Here is a 23432-nt window from a genome sequence, read left to right on the forward strand (position 1 = left end):
TCACCTGTACACACAGGTGGGAAATGGAGAAAGGACACTTCTAGGAGGAGACCTACCAACAGCTGACAGTTTGTAGTAGGAGCAACTCAGAAAATTTGCTTGCAACTCCAGATGACAGCAGAAAAAATATATAAAGTAGTTGGGAATTCTAATTAACTTCTGATGAAAACAAAAAGCTAATGAACTGGTTCTCAAGTTCTTTTCCAGGATGGAGTCCTTTTACTTCTGAGAGATGCTTTTTGCATATTTTGGTGGTGGTGTGGTGCTGGGAATAACAACACGTTGCCCAAGAGCCTGAGTAGCAAGTGTGCTTCTGCTGGAAGGTGGGCGCCTGCTTTGGCAAGACCTCGTTTCGCAGGGACCCGGGCACACGGCGAGCGGGGCCATTTGCATGCGCGCTTCGAGTCAAAGCTCGACAGGGGTCTGACTAAGCCGAGCATTTCTTTCCTGGCTCTGGGACGCCCGTCTGGCACGCTCAAGATCCAGAGGATTGTCAGGATGGATCCCTCAGCCTTTTTATATTCCATTTTCCCCGTCTGGAGAGCTGGGATGGAAAGATGAGTAATCATTTACACAACACCAGTTGTGTAACACAAACAAAACCCCCAGCCTAACAGCTGAACAATTTCTGATACGTAAATGATTAAACCCCAACATTTTCTCGTCATGATTTTAACTAATTAAGCCTTGTCTTCATTAGGGACACCGTGCCAGTCCTGCACTAGGCTCCAGCTCCAGCATTGCACATCTATAACCAAAGAGCCGCAGACAAGTGAACTGCCCTCACCACGGCAGGGCCAGAGGTCCCCTCGCCCACGCGTGACCCTCCTTTCAGCACCCCACCACGCTGTACTCCATCTATGGCTGAAATGCAGTTCTTAATATACTTCTAATTGCAAGAATTATTGCTATATTACACCCGGACTTCTCTCTTCCCCCATGCATTGACTGGTTGCTCGGAGCTTTGCAACCTTTCGAAGAAACTGCCTTGAAAAACAAGACCGGGGAGGCTCACGTTAAATAGGGAAATGAAAACGCATTGCTAGCTACCCCGGAAAACTAGGCCAGGCTTCTCTCGACCAAATCTCCAGGTATCTCTAAGGCAGTAACAGTTGGCACGCTTCTTAAAATACGCACAGGCTGATTAAAGGCTGGCATACAGCGCTCGCTACACTTAAAGCATTAGCGGTGAATTTTAAAATCAGACAGCCACCATGATTTTTCAAAGAAACCTTCTCCAAACGCAGGGCTGTTCGCTGAACCCCCTCTCTGGCTTGCTCTCCCACCTCAAAACACACCGAGAGGTCACCTCGGGAAAGCCGGAGGTACCAAACTTGGTACCTACAGACGTACCAACACCTTGGGTGTTGGTCCGAATTCAAACCAGCGGCTGTTTCAGCGTTGAGGCGGGGTTGCAAACCACAGCTTTCCAGGGCTCCTGCCCGCCAGCCGCCATACTGCTCCTTCCCCGGGGGCTGGGCTGCGGCGCCGGCCTCGCTGGGACATGCGGCGCGGAGGGCAGAGGGGAAGCGGAGGGCTGAGGAGGGACAATCGGCCGATGCACCTCCCTGCCGGAGGAGGCAACGGCAGAGCTGATTTTAACACAAACGCATATCCCACCCTAACAGGACACTTTCCCTGGGGGAATGTTTTTTTTCCCTGTGCGCCACACTCCAGGCCCTCTCCTTCATCTGCTCCCCTCACGCTGAAAAAGCTTCGTTAGCGGAGAGGAGCCGAGCTCTGCCTGCCCTCCTCGCTCCCGTCAGTGGCCGTAAAAAGCAGGACTGAGCCACCAGCAAGTACCTTCCCCTCCTCCCCCTCACACCAGGGGAAATGCGGGCTGCTTTCCTTCAGCTGCCTTCCCCACCTTCCCACTGAGTATCAGAGCACCCCCCGCCGCAAGGAATTTAATATGGGAAGTGTTTTCATCCTCTTATTACAGAAAAGGTAAAGCAAGACTGATGGTTCGGACATATTTATGTTATTTCAGTTTAAATTAAGGCTGCGGCTTCACAAGATTGCAAATCTGGCTTTGTCGCGCCCATTACTCGACTGAGACCACCACGTCCCAGCAGTGCAAAGCGCTGCCTGGCTACCACCCCCCGGCAGACCCCAGCTGCTGGGCGGACGGTGCCCCCGGCAGCGCATCACCCCTGCCATCGCCGCTGGCTGCCATTTCCGTAGCGGGCTGAGGGCTGCGGCGCTGCAATGCCCGTGGGAGCGGGGTGGGCGCCGGCTGCCACTGCCACCGGGTCACCCTGTACTGCCACTCGCCCCACACCCTCGGACGTGCGTTTCAGCCTGCTTACTAACACCTCCTAATTTAAATATTTAGGCCACTTTGCAACAAATGCAGATGGTTTTGTGCCCGTGCTTTTGCATGTTGCCTTCAATAAACAGGTTTTGGCCTGGTGTTCCACGGCAGGTCGTAATACGTGGGGCAGTTTATCCTCTTCAACAGAGCTATAAGGCAAACGGGTTAATGTACGAATATGCTGAACCTCAATGGACTCTCTCAAACTGGATTGAGAAAGGACTACGGGCAAATACAGTCAGAGGTCACCGGAGAAAGCGACTGGTAATGCTCAGATTTATATAGAATCATGGAATAGTTTGGGTTGGAAGGGGCCTTTAAAGGTCATCTAGTCCAACCCCCGACATATATACAACCTCTCAGTGAGGGAAACAGCGGTTTTGAAGGATCTCGTATAAAAAGGTGTTAAGTAAACACCTTTAAATAAAGCTCAGCAACCCTCCAGATCCAGGCAGGGTAGTTACGCTCTCTTTAGCCTGTCCTTCTTCTATCTTCAAAGTGGTCTGTGAAATCGGCTTTAACTTTGCCACTCGATTTCTTTCCTTTGCGACACTTTATGACAACTGCTGAGTAACTGGGAAGCAGCACAGCAACATCACCCAGAACACCCTCCACTGTCCGAAGGCAAATTGCACAGCTTGGATTTAATTTGTATTTATATGCTTGCATTTTCCACACATTAAATGTGTGGTCTAAGCAAAAACCTCAGCCAGAGTCTCCACTGCCTTCATCCAGACTCAGCCATGAGCTCTCACATGTCCCACTAAAACAACCAGGACCCCGCCTGGGCCCCAAAATCCATTTTATTTAGAGCACTTTGCTTTACAAGGAGCTCCGTAATGCTCCGTTCAAAGATAAATAGTGCTCAGAAATTTTATTCTTGATGGAAGCTGTATTTAAAATGTTTTTCTACTGTTCTCAGCGGGGATTCACATTTTGCATGTGTGACAAAGCAGACATTGTCTGCAAGAAGCTATAAAGCCTGAGTGCACAAAACTACCCTAAATCTAATCTAGAGCATCCACGGACCAAATTCGACCCCTAGAATCAAGATGCTCAAATCTCCTCTGCTGCTAAAATAAAGGCAGAATTTGGTCCTGGAAGCTTAAGGTCGTTCCTCAGTTTGCAGCAGAGCCTAACTAGAAATCTGTCAAGTTTCTAGTCTGCACCTCAAATAGCCTTGTGAAGTTGTACAATCGGGAAGAAGCAGCCAAGGCAGGGTTTTATTGCCAGGGAATGTAAACAAATAGCAGGCAGTGCTGCTCATCTATCTCAGGTTGGTGCATATAATTTTAACTAAAGCATTTATGTAAATACAGATGCAAATTAGGTTCAGTATAGCATCTGGCAAATTACTATCAGAGCCCTGAGGCTACTGGCAAATTATCAGCATGAGCTTTCATGATGTGAAGGTACCAAATCTAGTCTTGGTCCAGACGCTGTATATTTTATTTGGCTTAAATTGGCAGTAAAACAACATATTGGTACATACATAAGAAGTTAAATAGTCTTCCATCTGACAAAGAGCTCTGAGGAGGTAAACCAACATCATTAAAATCCGTCCTTTAGACAGCCTATGTCTAGCAAGAAAAAAAAACCCTTTGCATTTCTGCAACACCTACCAAAGGAACTCAAAGCGCTTCTGAAATGTTAATTAATCCATACTCTCCCCAAGGGAGATCTAGTTTAAAGATGGTTATATGGAGTCTGCATTCATCTCTCATTTGCCAAAGGCTCGCATGAGGGAAAGCCACAGAGATCGAATCTGGACCTAGGAGCCTTGATTCCCTGCTCCTCCATGTTCTCATCACAAGACCTCCCTCCCCAAAAATCACAAGAACTCGCTCACACCAAAGAGGTGCGAACCTCTTTGGCCTAGATATCACTGCCTCAAAGTAGTGTTAACTTCAAAACCTTGTTAAAACTGCAAAGGCGATTACATGACAAGAAAAAGAAGGGAAAACAAATCACAAGGGGAGAAAAAAAAAAACAACTTTTGAAAATTGAAGGAATCTTTATATCATGCTGAAAGGATCTTATCCTTGGAAAATGAGAAGGTACGACCAAGATAATGTTCACAGCAATATCAGCATCAACTTCTGGTGATTATTCCTCCCCTCAAGCTGCACTTCCATCTTTAAGGCCTTGCAAGTGGAGATCAATTCCCCTTCTTTCAGAACCCCCATTAAGGCCAATACTTGGAAAGAGGCAATAGCTCCCAAGGTTAAGAGCACACTTAACTTGATCAACATCAATGATGCTTAAGCACATGCTTAACATTTTCCCTGCAATATCCTTGCAAATTTCCCAGGGTATGAATTTCCCACCGGCAATGAATGAAGTGAAATCACATTTCCAACTTATTCAGAATGGATGCAGAAGTTGACTGGAAACAATTGTTATTACTGGTGACAAAGAACAGGAGAAGGAAACACAGTAAGGTTTGGAGTCACATGGGTACATTCGCAGCGTGACAAAACGTGACACATACATGACATATCATTACTATGACAATGTTTGGAAGACATGTAATCAGCATTTTGTTAGCATATGGTCATATACTGGCCCCTTCCTGTGCTCAAAATTAAAAACAAAACAGAGGGACAGAAGCTAAAAGCATCAAGCCACAGACTGGCCTGTTTGCATTCCTTTGCCCTGATATCAGTTATAATGACATTCATTTAAATGCTTTGCTTATTGACTTGATTGTTTTATTTAGCATTTTGCTTCAAAAAAAACCCCCAATAAATAGGTAAAAATAGCAAGTGGTGTTTTTGAATGTTGGGATGCCAGTGTGAATTCTACAAGTAACGGTGAGTTCCTGGCTGCAGGGAGAGTGTAGAAGAGGGGGAACAGGGAATGGAGACATAATTAAGGACATTATGCTGAGGTCCCGTCTCCTGTGATCTATTGGAACAGGCTAAACATGAGAGCCTCATGCCCTGGGAAGCCGGGCATCCCTGCTCTCCACGGTATATATATAGGAAACTTGCTAGAGAGCAGCAACATTTCAGGCTCAGCTCCTCCATAGCATGTTTGCATCTTGACTGTAACCTGCTCTAGCAAAATCATTTTCTGGGTCCCCTTTGCAGGATGAAAAAATGCCAAGTTTCACTGGAGGGGAGGGAAAGACTATTACAAAAGATGAGACACTTCCCATTCTTTTTTTGGGACAAAACCAAGCCAAAATCACTGCCTTGCCATGTAGCTGTTTCAAGTCAGAACGCACATTCCTCATGGAGGCCAAGTTGGCGATCTTGGTGCTTTCTTGTTGATAATCACATCTCAATAGGCTTTTATCTGATCTGAGACTTAATTGGGCAATTCCAATAGACCGAATGATTGCACTAGTTTTGCCAAAGGCAATAAATAACTTTAAACATACAAGCAAACAGACAAATAAAGAGACTCGCAGGTCTGATGTGGCCTTTGCCATCCGTTGCACTCAGCTGGCACATCCTTAGGGACCTGTTCGGAAATCGGTGCATCCTACACTGTACTGAGAAGCCGAGCTGTTCAGGTAGCAACTCACAACCTAGGGACACCGGTGCACCAAAAGGAGCGGCAAGAGGGTTTGGTCCTAGGCAGGCTATGGGAGAGGAGGTTTTAATCTTCTGCCTGAACTTGTGTAAATCATTTTTATTCCTCAGTGCTTTTACACCTAATTCTTGTAACAAAACTTTTCTGTATCACAAATACTGGGATGGAAAATATGCAAGCAGATACCAGGTGTTTTAAGGGAGATACCAGGTATTTTAAGAGAGACGGGATTAAATAAGCACCGATAAACCGCTCTCTTCTCTGCTTCTCCAACAAGGCTGGGGATGACCTTGAGGTGTATTTCTGGAGCAAAGAAACGTGTAACTCTAAAAGGCTGGGGAGGAAGAGAGGAGCAGTATTTCACCAAAGGACCTGCAGTAGCAGTGTAACAACATAAGCTCTTGAAGGGAGCCAAGGATTAAAACTTGGTGTGGAAAGACAGAGTAGGTGGTAAAAGACGGAGTTATCCGTCTTTTGAGACTTGGGCGGTGGAGCTGTGCTAGCAAAAGCAAGGGGGTTGCTCTGCCCAAGAGGTAAAGTTGTGCCTTGTTTTCTCTGTCTGCATATTTTTCCACTTTTTATTTTTGGATCTTGCAACATTATCCAGCATTAGATGGCACATAGCTAGAATAATCGCTGCCATGCCCTGCTCCGGAGCGTGAGGGGAACACCAGAACCTCCCCGCAAAGGATGACAAGAGAGGATCTGCAACATTAAAAATGCCCTTTTCACCTCTTTTTTACTGAGGAGGATCTGAAAACGCCCCTTTAAAAATTTACAGGAACTAAGACCCCAGAAGCACTCCAGCAGCAGACGAACACCCACGTAACCTTGTTAAAACGCTACACGGCAGATAAGGCTATCGCAGCAAAGCCCTGGTCGAGAAGAGCCCAGCACAAGCCCCTCGCAGGCTGGAGGAAGGGCGGCTTCCCCAGCGCACGCCCGCCGTGCCTCGGGCTGTGCCAGCACGGCCGTGTCACTCGGGAATCACACCTCTCCATGCTTTTTGGCCAGTACAGCTTTGCTGGTAGAAGTCTGTAGTGTAGGCACGGCTTAACCCTAAGCTATTTTCAGAAGGCGGCGAGATGCGAGCTAACTTCCCAGCATACAGTACAACCTGCGTTGTAATACAAAATTCAGCCTTTGTGCCTTTCCAGACAGAGCTGCTCAGGCCACTGGAGATTGGGACCATGGGATGCTGACAAGTAAGTGTCAAGATGCCGATGCCATGAAATAAAAGGTTTCATAAAAAGCCTGACAGGACAGTTTTCATTGATATGCAAACTCTAGATGAGCGCTGTTTCAGGAGAGGATTCGGCACCCAGGATGGAGCTGTAACACTCACGGCTTACACGCTCCCCTGGAGCACTGGTGGCTGTGGCCCCATCACGTCACCTTAGTGCAGAAGGACCCAACTACGCGAGCACGGCAGTCGCAAGGCGACTTTGCGCTCCTTAAGCCAAGGCAAGCAGGAGACATACAGCATCAGCGGGAAAAATGATAAACTAACACACCTCAAATGACGATTAAAATCTCCTGAAAAGGCCAAGTTTAGCAGGTCTTGCAGGACAGCTTCATTCCAGACTCAACCAGGATCTATTTTATTTGGCCAGTTGACCTGTTCCCCCATTTCTACCCATGAACCGTAAGGCTGGGTTTGTCCTTTCCTCCTCTTAATTTTAGGCTTAAATAACATTTTCCTGAGTCAGAATTTAATATGAACCAAAGCGGCTGCTGGCTGGAGTACCCACCTATCTAAATGCATGTGAAAATTTAAGCTAACACTTCCAAACCTGGATACCCCCCCAGGGACACAAGGAAAACATGGATATAGCTAATGAACAGCTGTTTTCTACAAAAAATGCTGGAGACACACAAGTCCCAACGAACCACTGGGACCATTGATCACTTAGATGCCAAGACATCACTTTAAAGGCTAGACTTTAGAAACCACTATTCATAAATGTTAGCAATCATTTTTATCTTGACTTGTACACGAGTCCACTGGCAGAAAAGGAAAATGAATAATGAGTTGCAGCATCCTCCAAAGCACGGTCCAGTCCTCAGTCCGGAACTGTTGAAATCGGGAATCTGCCCAAGAGTGCGAACAGACACGCTTTTTCCTTGGAAATGTAACCCGCAGCTGAGCGGCATGCAGAAGACACATCTGGTATTTCTCTGGCTGCCGGCAGCTCTTTTAGTTCACGTTATGACACCAAGAACCGAAAGTTGGTGTTTCTACAGAGAACCCCTCCCTCTTCCAGTTATTTCATAAGTTTCTACTTACTGAAAATGTTAATCATCACTGTATTTTCTCATGTCATTGATACCTGATCATTGATGCCCTTGGCAGGGACAGGACACAGCCCCCAACGCTTTGAATTACACTGGTGTTCCCTCTGCTGAGGAACAGAGATTTTGCAACATCCCCCACCTGTGATTCAACCCCAAACTCAGAGAGGAGGAACAGGGCCTCTTTTGGGCAGACTCCTCCTAACTACCAAGGAAGAAAGCAAGGAAGGGGCTCCCAAAACTTAGGCAAAGCTTCATGCCACGGGATGAGGCGGGGCAGATCTTCCACAAGGAAGAGAACAGCTCTACAGATGGAGAGGTGACGGCACCACTGGCAACTAAAAAAATGATGATGATCTGCTCCGCAGCCTCTACTGCAGCTGTCTCTGGAAGAGCTGCACCAGCCAAGGGTCAGGGACTCAATTCCTGTGTCTACCCGGGAATTGCTTCAATAAAGAGTGACAAGAGTTGCTCAAGATCTGGATGCTATTCTTGTAGCAGCAGAGTCCCAGAAGTCTTCCCCAGAGACACATATGCTAGTTTTGAGGACAAAACCGGATGGCATTCAGCACGCTGCTGGGATATTCCTGGACATCAATGTGACAATGGAGTCCCACCAGGACCTGCTGCAATGTGACCATGTTCTACCACTAAGCTGCGGCTACCATCAGGATATCTGAGTAGGCTCTTTACCTCGTAGCAGTATAAAATTAAGGTGTTAAGATAAACTCTTAAACATCACTTTGGTGAAGGACAGGACTTTGAAATTCTACCCTGGATCCATCATAACTTCACTCCACCAACTAAAAGGAATGGTTCCAGGAGAGAAACCAAGCATCCCTTGTAATTTGAAATTATGTGGGATAAAATATTCACACTCTGTAAGAAATCATAGTGAGGAAGTTGTACCAGGGAATGCTCCTGATACGGATCTATTTTGCCGTCTGGCTCCACTCCGGTGCTATCTGCAAGTCCAGAAGCTTGAACAACATTAAAGGTTGGTCATTCCAAACACACAGGAGCCTTTTTATTCTAAAGGCCAGCTGCATATGGAAAAGACGTTAAACTTTGTCCTCACCCCTGGAGTCATACCTGTTCTCTTTAAAGCATATTTCCCTACCTTACCAAAAAAAGCCTCCCACATGTATTTACACCAGTGTTTGCTCTGCAGATGGCTGTGGGAAAGAAATACAGATTTTAATCTGCCTCGGCGCACCACCAGCCGAGCTGCAGTTGGGATTTAGTGGACAGACTCTTTATTGCTGGTAGATGTAAGCAACAGGAAGAACACAATTTTATCTCCAAAATCTGGATGGAGGGGTAAAATAGCTTCCCTGCTGTTTCTTGTTACCAGAGGGAGCTAGAACAACTGGCACCTTTCCAGGAAAGCACTACTCAGTGCTCCTCTCTGCAATCATGTAGGAGCTCTGTTTGGGATGGGACAGGAACAACTTGTAGCAATGGCTTCAAATGAAGCTTGGTGAATGTCTCCCTCTTCCACACTACCAGACTTTAATCAAAAGCAGCATTACAGTTTTGGGCAAAACCATTTCCATCCTCTACTGGCTTCCCATTGCTTGGCTCTAGGCAAACTGTTCAACATTTCTGACTCAGTTTCCCCATCTGTTAAACAAGAATAATAAAACCTCCCCTGGAGAGATCATTTACACTTTGGCGCTTGTAGAGCACCATGCAAAGGAAAGCGCTACAGACCATCAGTAAAGCAGCCAAGACTCTGCTAAGAAGGCTGAAGACCAGACACTAGACTAGGTTAGTCTGGTGATGAATCTGACGTGTTTCAGGGGGTTGCCTGAAGTAACAGCTCACCAAGGGACCAACTGAGCCACCGATGCTTCAGCGCACCACCAGCCCATTCAACCCCTACAGCCAGACATGTAGCGCAAGCCAAAAAAAAGAGAGAAGCTGCCAGCTTCTTCATATTCATGAGCTCTTTAATAATGCTCAACAAAACTTGGAGGCATGTTCTCTGCTGTTGCTCTTGCCCTTTTGCACAGCGAGCAAGTCATAAATATTTCAGGGGAAGAGTCCAGAAAATTTGCAAGATTGGTCCTAGCTTTTTACAGCATTAATGAGCAGGCCATTAATAGTTAATGAAGCAGCTGCTGGTAATTTCAGAGGTAAAGGCAAGACGAGAACAGCAGTGTTTGCCCATCCACTACGATGTGATAATGTGAAGGAATGACTTGATCCTTTTATCAAATCCTCCCCATCACAGTAAGACCTGCGAGCTGATCACAAGACCTCCAGCAGAACCGCACCTGACCCGTCGGCCCCGCTGCTGTCACCCAGCAGGGACGGACACCGCTGCCAAGGGTCTGAACCGACCGTCCTGATGCTCCGGGCATACCTGCAGGAGTGGAAGGCCCTAGTGCTGCATCTTACTTAAACACACGTGCACTGTCCCAAACACTTACCCAGGTTGGACCATGCAATGCATGTATGCAGGCACGTGTGCGCACCCTGTAGTTGTACATATGTAAAAATGCCAATAAAAAGAGTGGGGGGTTGGGCCTTTTAAAGGTCTCAGCTGCTTGTGCAAAGCCAAATTCACAACACGATTAGGCAGCCAACTTCAAAGAACAGCTCCTGTGATTTCAGCCTTGCAGGCAGCGAGGACTCCAGTGAAAAGGTATTTTTGCTGTACTTACTCCTTCATACCTCTGAGCTGACATCGCCTTGTCTGCATGTTCGCAGCCGGCAAAGTACGAAGTGTCCCTCGGCCGTCACCGTTTGGTTACTCCACTTGCCAGCAGCTTTATCGAGGAAGCGCACCACCGGCTGCGCCTGCCAGCCAGGCTGCCGGGAGCAACTCCAGCCCTACAGCCCAGGCAGGGGCAAAACGGAAAGGGGTTGGCAAGAAGAACTGGGTAAAAGTTTAGACATTGCCAAACTCTATTTCCTTCTTTTTACCCCTGCCGGTACCACTGATTTAAAGGATTTGTGAGGTTGGTTTCTGGCTGCTTCCACGTTTGTGTGTATGTGGGTTTATCAATCCCAGCGCAACTTTTTTTTTTAACTTGCTGGCTAATGTCTGTCATATTTGACAGAGGTGAAAATCTCAAAGACAGTAACTTTCTATCGGTCTCATGAAAACAGACAGAGTGTGGAGGAAAGATCCCCATCACCGGTGCCATGAAGGGGAGAGGATGCGGGGTTAGTCTGACCCCTCTCCCACTGCAGGCAGGAATTCAATCTCACCAGTCAAACACACTGGAAAGAGGTCTGTGTCAGTCCCGCTGCTCCCAGGAGTAATCAGTCTCCTGGATTTCAGCTCACATCACATCTGGCTTGTCACAGATGAAGCTGCTTCTGCTCGACAACTGATAAGGGTCTGCACAAAAAGCAAGGATCGGTAGCAGACAGACTCCCTGAAGACCCCCAGGTGGACAGGGACAGCACAGACCCAATCTTCTTCAACAGCAAGCCCATGAACTGAGTGGGGTTTGGACGCAATCTGAATACCTCCCTTTTATGTAAGTGTCCTTAGCACAGAGTGCAAAAGTTTGCACTTTATCCGTTCGGGACGTAATGCTCAGAGCCAGCAGTCAAGAGCCTTGAATTCACTGGGAAGAAGAAAAGGAAAATAAAAGCTTAATTTCAAAGTTATAGTCTTAATTCCACCCTCCAAACCAGATCTGTTAAGTAGTGCAGGTGTCAAAGGCAGCTGCAGCGTTGGGCCTTTTGTTAAATAATTAGCTATAATTTGCCTAATCTATCTGCAGGTACTCACTGAAGAGATGAAAAACTTCTCTGTCAACACCCTACTCTCACCTAAACTTCCGGACAGGCACCTCCGGGGATGTTGTCTTCTAGTTTTTAACAAACCCAGTCCTTGGCTTTGCTTGCCTTCAAACAAGACTCTGCCCACCTACTTTCAATGCAGATCAAAGGTGACCGTAATAGGTCCTCACTGTATTAAGACCTGTAAAATAAGTAAGTTTATGATGTTAAATTTCAAGTAATTATTTTATTCTGCAATTTGATTAAAAACTATCATTTGCCAAACATGCCTTGGAAAAAAAAATTACTACTTGGACTTAATAATAAAGTATATAATTAACAATTAATGTATAGTGCTTCTTTTTAAAACCCATGGCATGTAACATTCCTTCATGCTTTAAGAGGGGAGCATCTTAAAGTCATTATAAACCTTGATTTAAAGACTTTAATCACATTAAGGATGAAACTTCACGTAAGAACCCTGCCAAACCCAGATATGCATTGGGCTGTTCCTCACCCTCATACCATCTATTTTACATAATTTAAGAACAGATATTTTAAGACTCCAGACAAGTCAAAAAAGAGTTTAATGACCAAAAAAACCTACCCAACTTCAAATGTTTCTTAATCAGCTTCCTACTAGTTGTCTGTTTCACTTAAAAAAAAAAGAAAAGTAAAAATAACAAGATTCTTGGTATTTTGCCTCCTCCTCTAGCTACATTGTAAAAGCTTCAGTATCAAGTGTGTGTTAAAGCTTGCTGTTTCTAACTTTCTGAGTACTTACTTTTTACTGATTTGAAAACACAGTGAAGGGACAAGGGCCATTCACGCACTAGCCAAAAATTAATCAGGCTGCAACACCAACCAAGCCAAGTGGCCACAGCGAAAGGTGAAGAGTGTTTCAAGATGAGTACCTGCATGTTGTAAAAGACCAATAATAAAGGGTGGTAAATCACAGTACTTCTCCACCGCTGTGCAGATCAGCGGTCACGAATCTGGGCACAAGAAGGGTCTCCCGGCCGGTCTGTGCCAGAAGCTCGGCGCAGGAGCTCTTCTGGAGGATGCTATGGCAGTGCCTAGACGCACAAACCAAACCCAACGTGACAGCAACTTTCTGACACTTGGTAACAGCCTCCCCCATGAGATTCAGTAAAAAGATCAGGATGAGTGAGAAGGAACAAATAAGACCCCCATCGACACAGGCATGAACAAAATACAGGCAGATTAAAAAATAAAATAAAAAAACAAAGGCATGTTAAATGAAAACACGGGCCAGTCTGAGCGATCATGTGAGACCTGCACCTACTGCAAGGTACTGCCTGTGCCAGTGAGCGGCAGATAGGAAAGGATGCATCACGTCCAAGGAAGCGAACAGAAAAACACAATCAAATTCCAACCTTGGCTGCAGAAACCGAAAGGAGCTCATGTACAAAATCAGCAAATACACCATTTCCAAAACGCAGCAAACTACACCTCACACCGTTGCACATAAAACATCCCAAAGAAAAGTTAAACACGTGGCAGAGACTGAGTGGCAATCCCCATGCCCTCTTGCTGCCTGCTACCTTCTGTAAGTAAAGCAGCCTGCAAACAGCCACAAATCCTTTGCCAGACAGTACCCTGATGTCTACCACATCACCACCAATTTTGGGATGCAGCAGTGCTAATGTTAAATATCCACTACCCTCCTTGCAACGTACACTTTTCAGGGGGTGCTTCACATTTAATAGCACATTTCGAAGCAGGTTGCCCACTCCATCAAGCACCACAAAAGCTCTTTCCCTACGGACGGAAAGGAGCTTGCCCTCCCCTGCAAGCACCCTGCCGCGGCAGGCTCCCCGCCAGGACGTGGACGGAGCCCCCTGAAACAATGGCAGGGCGGGAACAGGCAGGTGGAGAAGGAGGGGAAGGAAGAAGGTACCGCAAAGAAATTAAAAATGCAAAACATGCTGTCAACAATGTACTTCCGCCTAAACTGGGGACAGGGTGCAGACAGGGGTTTGTGGCTTTTTTTTAAAAAAAAAAACCCCAAACATATTTAACTCCCCTCTAAATTTTGTGGGAGAGGTGCAGAGGGCTCAGCAGGGATTTGAGGCCAGCCGGCGAGGGGTGTGCCGGTGCCCGGTCACTCCCCGTGCCCCAGAGCTGCAGACCCCGAGGCTGAAAGCACCCGCTCTCCAGTGCTTTGCTTTGCCGGGAGAACGAGACCGTCTGCCGCTCGTACTGAAGCAAGAGCAGAGCAAACAAAAAAGGAGTTCAGATTTCGGGAGATTAACTTTAAATCCACCGACTCGGCGCTCTGATCTGCTGCTGGAGAAGGGATGGGGCTGGAGCTAAGATCATCCCTATGTACGAACTCTTTTCAGCGTAAGTAGTACCTTGTGACACTCCTCTCCTGGCTCGGACACACACACAGAGGGTAAACATGTAAAAATAAGGTAAAACATGAAAATAAGGTACTTATAAAGGCTAAGATACGGGATAACAGGACAAGCAAACAAGATTTAAAGAACTTCAAGTACATTTAGGCTTGAAAGCAAAACACTTTAGAGAGCTAACATTTTTTTTCCTGTATCTGATTAACTATGGATTTCGAAACTTGTGTTCGCCTTGAGCAATATTTCCCAAGCCACCTCTATCCCCCCGACATAACCACAAGGCACACAGACGAGATGCTGGCAGATACGCAGAGGAGTCCTGTAAAAACTGTTTTAGCAACAGCAAAATTGTGAGGATGCTCTAACTCTAAAGAAAGAGAAGATGCCAAGTTAAGAGCAGTTAAGAAAACAGTCCCCTCCAAACACATCGTTCTTCCTTGTCACTCCAATTGCTTTAAAACACACGTGGAGCCTATTCCTGGCTTATGCCGGAAGATCCCAGATGGATGGAGGGACGTAAAGGCTTCCTAAGGCAGCAGTTTCCTCTGAATTTACTCATCACCATTTGTACCTGGAAACTTCCTACCTGCAGCAGTTGGGCAAAGTCCTGCAGGTCCTCAGTGGCCACCAGCCCCTGCAGCCAGCAGCCTGGCATGGCTGCACCAGGGACTCTGCCGTGCAGCATCCCCAGGTACTTTTCCTGGTTCGAAAATCCCACACGAGGCTTTTTCAGCATCTTATCACTGAGGGCTTCTCAAAGAAAATTAAACCTAACTCTCAAAATGGTAGCACAGTGGAGCTGGCGCCTTCCTGGCAAGATGCTTGTACCCGAGCACCGGTTGGGGAGACCTGTGTCTTAGGTTAAAGCCCAGGTAAAAGGGCTTCTGGCTCCCAAAAAAACCTGACTGCTCAGTACTGAGAGATGAGGAACAGATCCCAAAAATCTGCAACCACAGGGTCACAACTCCTCCTGGTACTGAGCATTACATGACAGTGATGAAAAGTAGCATCATAAACGTGACAGGTGCAAGAGATGCCATGGGGATGCCTGACGGTGACAAGGAAATAAATGAGGGATAAAAGACTCGGAAACCACCTTTGCCTGAGCAAAAGGAGGGTGTTGGTGCAGCGGTTGTCTCACCACAGGTGGGAGCAGTGACAGCCGCGTGGACACCCAGCCAGGCGACCAAGCGCTCTCCCCAGGTGGGAGCCGAGCGTTCAAACAACTTCCTCGCCTTCCAATCACGTGGAAATAAATAGGTCCGACCCAGTGCCGCTCTTCTCAGAAGACCAGAAAGGGGAACCTCTTTAGAAAAATGCAGGGTGTTTACTCGGGGGGGGGACCACGATCCTCTGGGATAACCCCATCTTCCACAATTTTCAAGGAAACCGTACCGAAGCTCGGAAGACGACAAGCCCCGAAGCCTGCAACAGCAGTGTGCTTCCAGCATATCATTTAAATAAATCAGTTTCTGGAGAGACAAAAGACAAGGAAAAACTCCCTGCGGTGCCTGACAGTTCGTGCTGAAGAGGATGCTGAAAAAAAAACCCACAACAAAACATATTTGCTTTAGAGGTGGGAGGCGGGAAGAGGGGTGGGGAAGGCATCTCCTCAAAAACACTTCAGGCCAGAACCATCAGGACTTTCTTTTATTTCGTACGAGAGTGAATCAGCAGCGCTCTGCCAGCCTGGCAGCAAAGCTCGGAGATGCCGGCGCTGTCTGCTTCGTACCGGCTTCCCCCGGCAGGAGAGGACGGAAAACCTCCCCGCATCGCTTCCCGGGGCCTCTGTCCCAGCACTCTTTGAAATCCAACAAAACTTACTACCTCCAACTGTTCACTCCTGGATTTTCTTCTTGCAAATAAGATTTAAAAAAAGAACAAGTATTTTCCCACTTCTGCTGAGTGAAGCGTAACATAAAGTAACTGAAACTAATACGCATGAAATTAGGTTTACAGATATTAAAAAAAAAACATCCAAAGCTTGGAGAGTGAGAAAAAGCAACACATACGTTGGAGACAAGGGAAGGGGCACAGAGTTCCTGAGAAACACTGGTATTTTATTAAACCCCTCTGAGGGTGCCTTTAGCAGCAGCTCAGAACCTGCTTTTTTTGGGTGCTATTTAAAATAACCCACAAACAACAAGATTCTGTTTAAGAAGAAAGGAAACACACTTCTCCCTATATAGCTTTGCTCATAGGACTTCTTCCTTTGGTCACCAGACTGGACAAGAGGTTAAATAACCCTGAACTTGAGGCTTCCTTAGTTATCGTCACTGACTCAAAACAAGCGAGAAAATCTCTTTCCATTTGTGGTTTTTTTTTGTTTTAAGCTACAGCATGTCAAATATGCATTTTTAACACTTACTAGAAAATTGTGTGAACAACAGGCAATTAACAAACAACAAGAGAAAAGCCAAAATCTACAGGTAATGTGAGGTTGCAAGTTTAAAAAAATATTTCGTATTTAAGAGGGGAAATAAGGTCAGGACAGAAAGAATGGGAGAAAAAGAGGGAAGGAAAACTAAGATTTCCGGCCTGTGATGGCGCATGGAAACCAGTGCAAGAAGTTCCCGTCCCACCCCTCCCACCGCTCGCATGAAGTTAATCGTCCCCTCCGTTGGTGCCAGCTGGGACCATACTGTAAATCACATCACCGAAATGCTGCAAGTTAAAAAATAATACTAAAATATATATATCTCTATCTCTCGCTTAAGAAAGGAGGGAGTGAAGCAGAGGGTTGCTTCTCACCACAATCGTTTCTGCGCAAACCCACAGCTGAGGGGACAGCGAGTCGAGTAACACAAGGGAAATAACTCTGGTTTTCGGCTTTGCCACATTTTTCCAGGACAGAAGATGAGTTTCAGGCTGTGGAGGAGTCTTCCAAGTGAAGTGAACTACGCCACGGCCAGGTAACACCGGTCTGGAGGGAACTCCGCGATGCGCACAGAGCCATTTGTGTTTGGGCCAGGATGCGCCCGCTCCTGCGGCCCAGAGCCTCCAGCGCCTGCTCCTGCAGGGAGGACTGGGCTCAGCTTGGGCTTAACTCAAGCAGTAACGTCTCACGACAGGTCTGGACCACTAATGTTTGCCATGCGGCTGTATCAACCCAGGGCAGGACATGTCACTGATGTAGCTGTGCTGGCAAAACCCACGAGCAGAAAGGCTGTTACACCAGCAAAGGGGCATTTTCTGTTAACGCCGCTTATCAAACTCATCATGCAGGGCTGGGCGGATAAACTCACAACCAGCAAATTCACCCACAGAGCAAGTTGTTGGTGCGGTCGTGGGATGCTGACCCCACCAAAGCGCTCGTGCACTCCTAGGCTCCGGGTACCCCGTGTAATGAGATACTAAGGAGTCTGAAATATATAGGTGCTCACTTTTTACCAAGGCCTGTAGTGACGAGACAAGGGGCAATGGTTTTAAACTAGAAGAGGGTAGATTTAGACTAGATATAAAGAGGAAATATTTTACAGTTAGGGTGGTGAAACACTGGAACAGGTTGCCCAGCAAAGTTGTGGACGCCCCATCGTTGGCAGTGTTCAAGGTCAGGTTGGACGGGCTTTGAGCAACCTGATTTAGTGGAAGATGTCCCTGCTCACAGCAGGAGGTTTGGACTAGATTATCTTTAAAGGCCTCTTCCAACCCAAATCATTCTATGGTTCTGTGACCCTATGGATGAGGCTGCCCGTCAAGCCAGAGCCCCAGGGTGTGGGCAGCCAGCGGGCTTCCCCCGGCTGAGAGATCAAGAGCAGCACAAGACGGAGAAGACCTACATCACTTCAGAGCTTGTGAACGGTGTAGATGGCAACTGAGCCCAACAGAGAGCCTGGGCGACGGCCCTGCTTAACCTGTAGTCTACGGGGGGGGGCGGGGTGGGCGCATCTGCAAATTCCTCCCAAAGTGTCTGCAAAAGTTAATTTGAGAGGCAGGCCAGTGGTGAGCAGGCTTCGCTTTGTTAGATCAGGTCCCCACTGGAAAGCCTGCCCGGGGCCCACAACCTCGAGAAGATATAACTGTAGATGTACCTGGGGAGGCTTGTTGCTGGAGTGACACTGAATTCCTCGCACGCGCCATGCTTCCACCACCCAGCATGTACCCCGCGCACCAGGTCGATTCGCAAAAGGTTGTCAAAACTTGCTGAAATCCATCCCCTCTGCTCCTGACGTGCAATTTCTAACCACGGAGGCGTTACAGATCACCTTCTTCCCCATTTGCTTCCCGACCCTTCCTCTCTTCTCCGTCAGCCCTCCAGATGGCAAACGCTCCCCTCTGCCAAGCGCCGACAGGAGCCTTCCCACCGCCAGCCCCGCTCGGGCATCGCCCGCGGCAGGCAGCTCGGGCACGTCCCATCTCATCCGCGAATTCCAGAGACAAGCCTGCCTCTGTCACGGGGGATGTGGCACCGCAACCCATGCCCTCAGCTACCAGAATAAAGCCCCCCAGGAGGACTTTTTTAAAGTCCCCTCCTGGTTACTAATGCCAAAACCTCCTCTGCTTGCCTGTGCCATTCTCCCTCCGCTCACTAATAAAAACCAGACTTTTGAAGGTTCTTCAGTGCTAAATACACAAAATCATTTCACACACCTCCCTGAAAAACCCTATATCCCTCAATTTGACCAGATCTCCCAGTTGCACCAGCAGACTCACAATACTGCCCGTTCTATGTAAACTCATTTTACAGAAAACTCAGTTTTCACTTTAGAAACAGGTTTTGGGTCTCACAGTTCTGAGAAAAGCTTGCCAAGTACACCACCTTAAATCAAACTCACAGCGTTTCTTGCAACAACCCAAAGTGCATCTTTTTTAAAACAAAACAATCAATCACTTGACTTGCAAAGGCATGGCGGTTTTGGGGAGGGAGGGCTGGGTTGGTGATTTCTGAACTGCCTCCGGATGGCAAGGCTGGAATTGAGTTCTCTTCCCTTCATCTCCCAAGGACCCGATTCACTTCATTCCCGTTTTGCTCCACCTTTGCAAACCAAACTCTCAAATACTACCCTGTATGAAAAGTATTTGTAACATTCTGGACATCAACAGCTCTTTTGGCTTTTACAGAAAAAACACAAACTTATTCCTACCCTGGGACTGAACCGTATCATGACATCCAGTAAACCTACCTATTTTTGAAGGGTTGATAAAATAAACCAAACCCACAAATATTATTTCCAGCTGACATGACACATGTAAACACACCTTGACAGAAGACCAGCAATTACTTTAAAGGCTTTAAGTGAAAGTCTTTATAGATTATTTTAATGCCTACTTTTGTTTATTACTTACTTTCAACACGAACAGATACCATCATGCAGATGTGCATGCTACAACCTTCAGTTTGCAGCAACTTTTAGGGAAAGAACACACTTGCTGTATTATCATCACACTTGAAAGAAAGTCAAAACTACAATTACACTCTCTCCACACAAAAAGCAGATGCAGCTTTACTGCAACCTGACAGCCATGCTAAAATCTCAGGGAATTCAGTTGTGACAGTGTCCACTTCTAAACAAATTCTAATCAAAATACTATTATGATTTATTTTCAGTGTATGTTTTCATTCCTTAAGTGGACACACAGGAAAATAATTTAGACATGGGTCAAAGCATCCCAACCAGAAGAGACTCCAAATAATATCACTGAGGATCATGCGAGTTAGAGCAAAGCTAAAAGGAATAAAACCCGAAGATGTCGCACATGCAAATACAGTGATGTCATGCCTGGCATTAAAATCTTCATCTTGTACGAGGACGAGCAAAACCTGCTGTGTTCTCATTCCAGCCTGCAGCAGTTTGAAACTGGTTTGAAAATGTAAAAAGAAGCAAGTAACTTTGCTATATTTAATGTTAGCTTTATTTTTTGGACTTTAATAAAAACACAATAAAACTCCCCCCGCTAACAAAAAAGAATCAAAACGTGACGCTGCCAACTTGGGCTGTCTCATACAATGGATTATTGATTTTACAGACACTGTCTAGAAATTGTTGATTGTAACTAGGGTAAAAAGGAAAAAAAAATGGTACTTAGAGAAAGCAGTTGGAAGGAGCGCGCTCCCTTCAAACACCGACGGCAGAGACGTCCTGTGGGACGCAACTCTGACAGGAGAACTTTAGGGGTGGGCAGGCAGGAAAAAAGTCGTTTTATGAAGGTGAGTAATCACATGGGCTTGGGGCTGATAACTGAGCTATGCACATCTATAAGCGCTTTCCGGCACTGAGTTCATCACAGGTACAAGAAAAGAAGACGAACACCGGAGAGCTCTTGGCCATTCATTTCTGCAGATACGCTGCAGAAGCCTGGAAGGGGATAAACACGCACACGACTGCTGAAGTAAAATAAGGACCGGCCAACAACTTTAAAAATGCGTGGGCTTTTTAGCATTTATATTCCAGCTGATTGCTGGCCAGTACCTTCCTTTCCCTGACCCGGAGATCAATTTGCAATTCTGTGTTTCAAAGAGCTGCTGAGTTCATACAACAGACTGAAGCCACATCTACATCAGAAAGGCTTCACCGGGACAGGAATATATTACACTGGCAAAGCACTTTGGTCACAGATACCTCTTAAACAACAAAATTACTCCTCTACTGGTCTAATAACACGACGGCAGCACACAGCCGTGTCACTTCACGTGACATTTCCCAGTAAGGTTACGTGCAAGAGGTTTCTGGTAGAGACACCGGACCCCTGCTAGTCACACCTGCGCCTGCACAACTATCCCAGCTCCAGCCAGGAGGGACAAACCCCACACAACGTTTAACCTGTAGTTAAAAAAAAAAAAAAAACAACTCATTGACCAACTACTTGTGGATTACTTGTTGGTGAGCTGGATGATAAAGCAGAGAGTGGCAGATTTACCATTGTTTGCTGTACAACAATTACTTTGAGGCATTTGACATTTTAGTTCTCAGCCCCAATTTGGAAAGGGGTTTGCTTGGAGAGACTATCATTGTTCCACTAAAGGATGTGCTAAAATTCCTTCCTGAACTGCGATCTTGACGCCTATGCATCTGAACCGAGATGGGACAAAAAAAATCAAATACGAAAGACCAGTTTTGCCTAGCTGACAGCCTTACACTTCGATCCCGGCATTGCCAAGGGAGATCCCCGGAGCTGCCAGAGGTGCAGCTTCACAAAACATGGCACGCTCCGCCACCCTCGCCTGCTGCTCCCCGCGCTGCCGGCTTGGGACCCAGCTGGCAGGAGGTGCTGACGCCCAGCAATCCTGATCACCAAGTCACCTTCCCACTCAGCAAGAGTCCTCCTCTTCCCTCCCATTCCTACTTCTTTGGATGCTTTTCCTCCTTCTGCTCTCCACCTTCTGACCCAAAACTTTTGCTGAGTTCTGCTGCATGGCAGGGTCCTTGCAAGCTCTTGAGGTTTAAGAAGAGCACCTGCCCTGAGAAGATGGGGAGCCTCCATCGGAGAGGTGCCTGTGGAGCCCAAGCGGGGAGGAAATCAGGGCCATGTCCCCCCACCGCACTCTCTCCCTAAGGAGAGATTCACAGGCGCAAAGCAAACAAAAGGGCTCAGGAAAGAGCCAGGCAGAGGGATCCCCCAAAGTCAGGCGGGCACATCCCAACTCCACTTCCAAGTTTTATTCCTAGCAAAGAGGGGAGAAAAAGCTGTGTCTTTTGCTGTCTCCCTCATCCCAGAGGAAGAGAGAGAAGGGGAAAAAAAAAGGAGACAGTTGTGTGATGGCTTTGGAAACCAGCTAAAACAAAAGGGAAAGTCACCTCTCCTAAAAAAAAAAGTGAATGCACGTGCCAAAGGCCGAGTTTCCCCAGATCTCCCCATCTCGGGGAAAATAAAATGCCAGAGGAAGGCACAGACTTTCGCGAGGCAGAAGGAGGGATGGAGCGGGGCGCCCGGCTCTGCCCCGCCGCGCTCCCGGCTCGGTGCCGCCCGCTCCGCCCCGCCGCGCTCCGCAGTTACCGGCAGCGGCGGGGCAGGAGGCAGCGAGCCCCCGCGCCACGGCCACGGCGACACGGGGGAGCAGGCAAGGAGGGGAGGGCAGGGAGGGGAAAAAAATTAATAAAAAATTAAAGCAGAAGAAACCGCTGCCAAGTCCGGCCGCGGGCGCGGAGCCACGCGTGGCAGCGGCGCCCGGGCCCCTCCTGCGCCCGCAGCACCCCCGGGGCAGCTTCCCCCCCCCCGGAAGCCAGCGGCTCCTTTTTAAAGACCGCACTGACAAAATCGCCCTGCTCGCCTCTACGTAACGCCCTGTCGAAAGCGGACGCCATATTTTGTGTTGCTGATGTCGACATAGACAAACGTAGACATGTTTTTTCCTCCCCCCCCCCTTCCTCCTCCTCCTCCTGCCTTCCCCCCTTCACCCAAACTTGCGACCGGGAGGCGGCGGGGAGCGGGGAGGAGGACGGGGGGAAAGGAGGCTGCATGGCGAAAAATTAAAAATAGATCCGAAAAAATTAAGAGCCCACCCCAAACAACCCTCCCGGCTCCCTCCCCGCGGCGCTCTCCCCCGCCTCCCCTCCTCCCGGCCCCCGCCGGAGTCCCGGGCACCGGACAGTTTTTTGCGGGAGGAAAAGTTGGGTGCGAGCGGCCGGGGCGCGAGCGCCGGCGAGTGCGTGTGCGCAGGGAGGGGGGCGGCCGGCGGCGGGGGGGCCCCGCCTGGGAAGTTTCCTACCTGCGCCCAGGGCGGCGGCACCGACTGTCCCGGGCGGAGCGGCACCGGGGCTCCGCGCGCCGCTCCGCGCCGCTCCGCGCGCCGCCGCGGCAGCCCGCGGCCGCGGGACCCCGCGCCCCCCGCCCCCGCCGCGCCGCTACGGCCCGCGGGGAAACACGCGCGCACCGCCACGCGCGCACGCACGCACACGCCGCCCCGGCCCCGCCGCGGAGAAAAAAAAGGAGAGGGGAAAAAAAAAAAAAGGAAAAAAAAAAGAAAAAAAAAGGAAAAAAAAAAAAGAGCCCTCGATCGGTGGGGATCTACGCCAAAACCCACATGATCTCTGACGTCAGCGTGCGTATTTGCATACGATACCACCGCCGGCGCGGCCGCCGGGGTCCCTCGGCGCGGCGGAAAGTTGCGAGCGGGGCTGCCCCCCCCTCCCCCCTGCCCGGCTCCGGCCGCTCCTCCTCCGGCGCAGCCCCACGAATTTTCCACGCACCCCCCCCGCCCCGAGCGGTGCGCGCGTGGGCTCCGCCGG

General features: G+C 48.1%; 1 protein-coding gene across 1 annotated transcript in view; it reads right to left on the reverse strand.

Moving 5' to 3' along the window:
- ZHX2 (zinc fingers and homeoboxes 2) overlaps positions 1-23024 on the reverse strand; it is an 82995-nt gene extending 59971 nt beyond the window's left edge. The window contains exon 1 of the mRNA XM_075141223.1: positions 22913-23024. The gene's annotated coding sequence lies outside the window, so the exon portion shown is untranslated. The remainder of the gene's footprint in view (positions 1-22912) is intronic.
- Between the last annotated feature and the right edge of the window lie 408 nt (positions 23025-23432).

Source organism: Calonectris borealis, chromosome 2 (genome assembly GCF_964195595.1).
Source record: "Calonectris borealis chromosome 2, bCalBor7.hap1.2, whole genome shotgun sequence".
NCBI classification, from domain to species: Eukaryota; Metazoa; Chordata; class Aves; order Procellariiformes; family Procellariidae; genus Calonectris; species Calonectris borealis.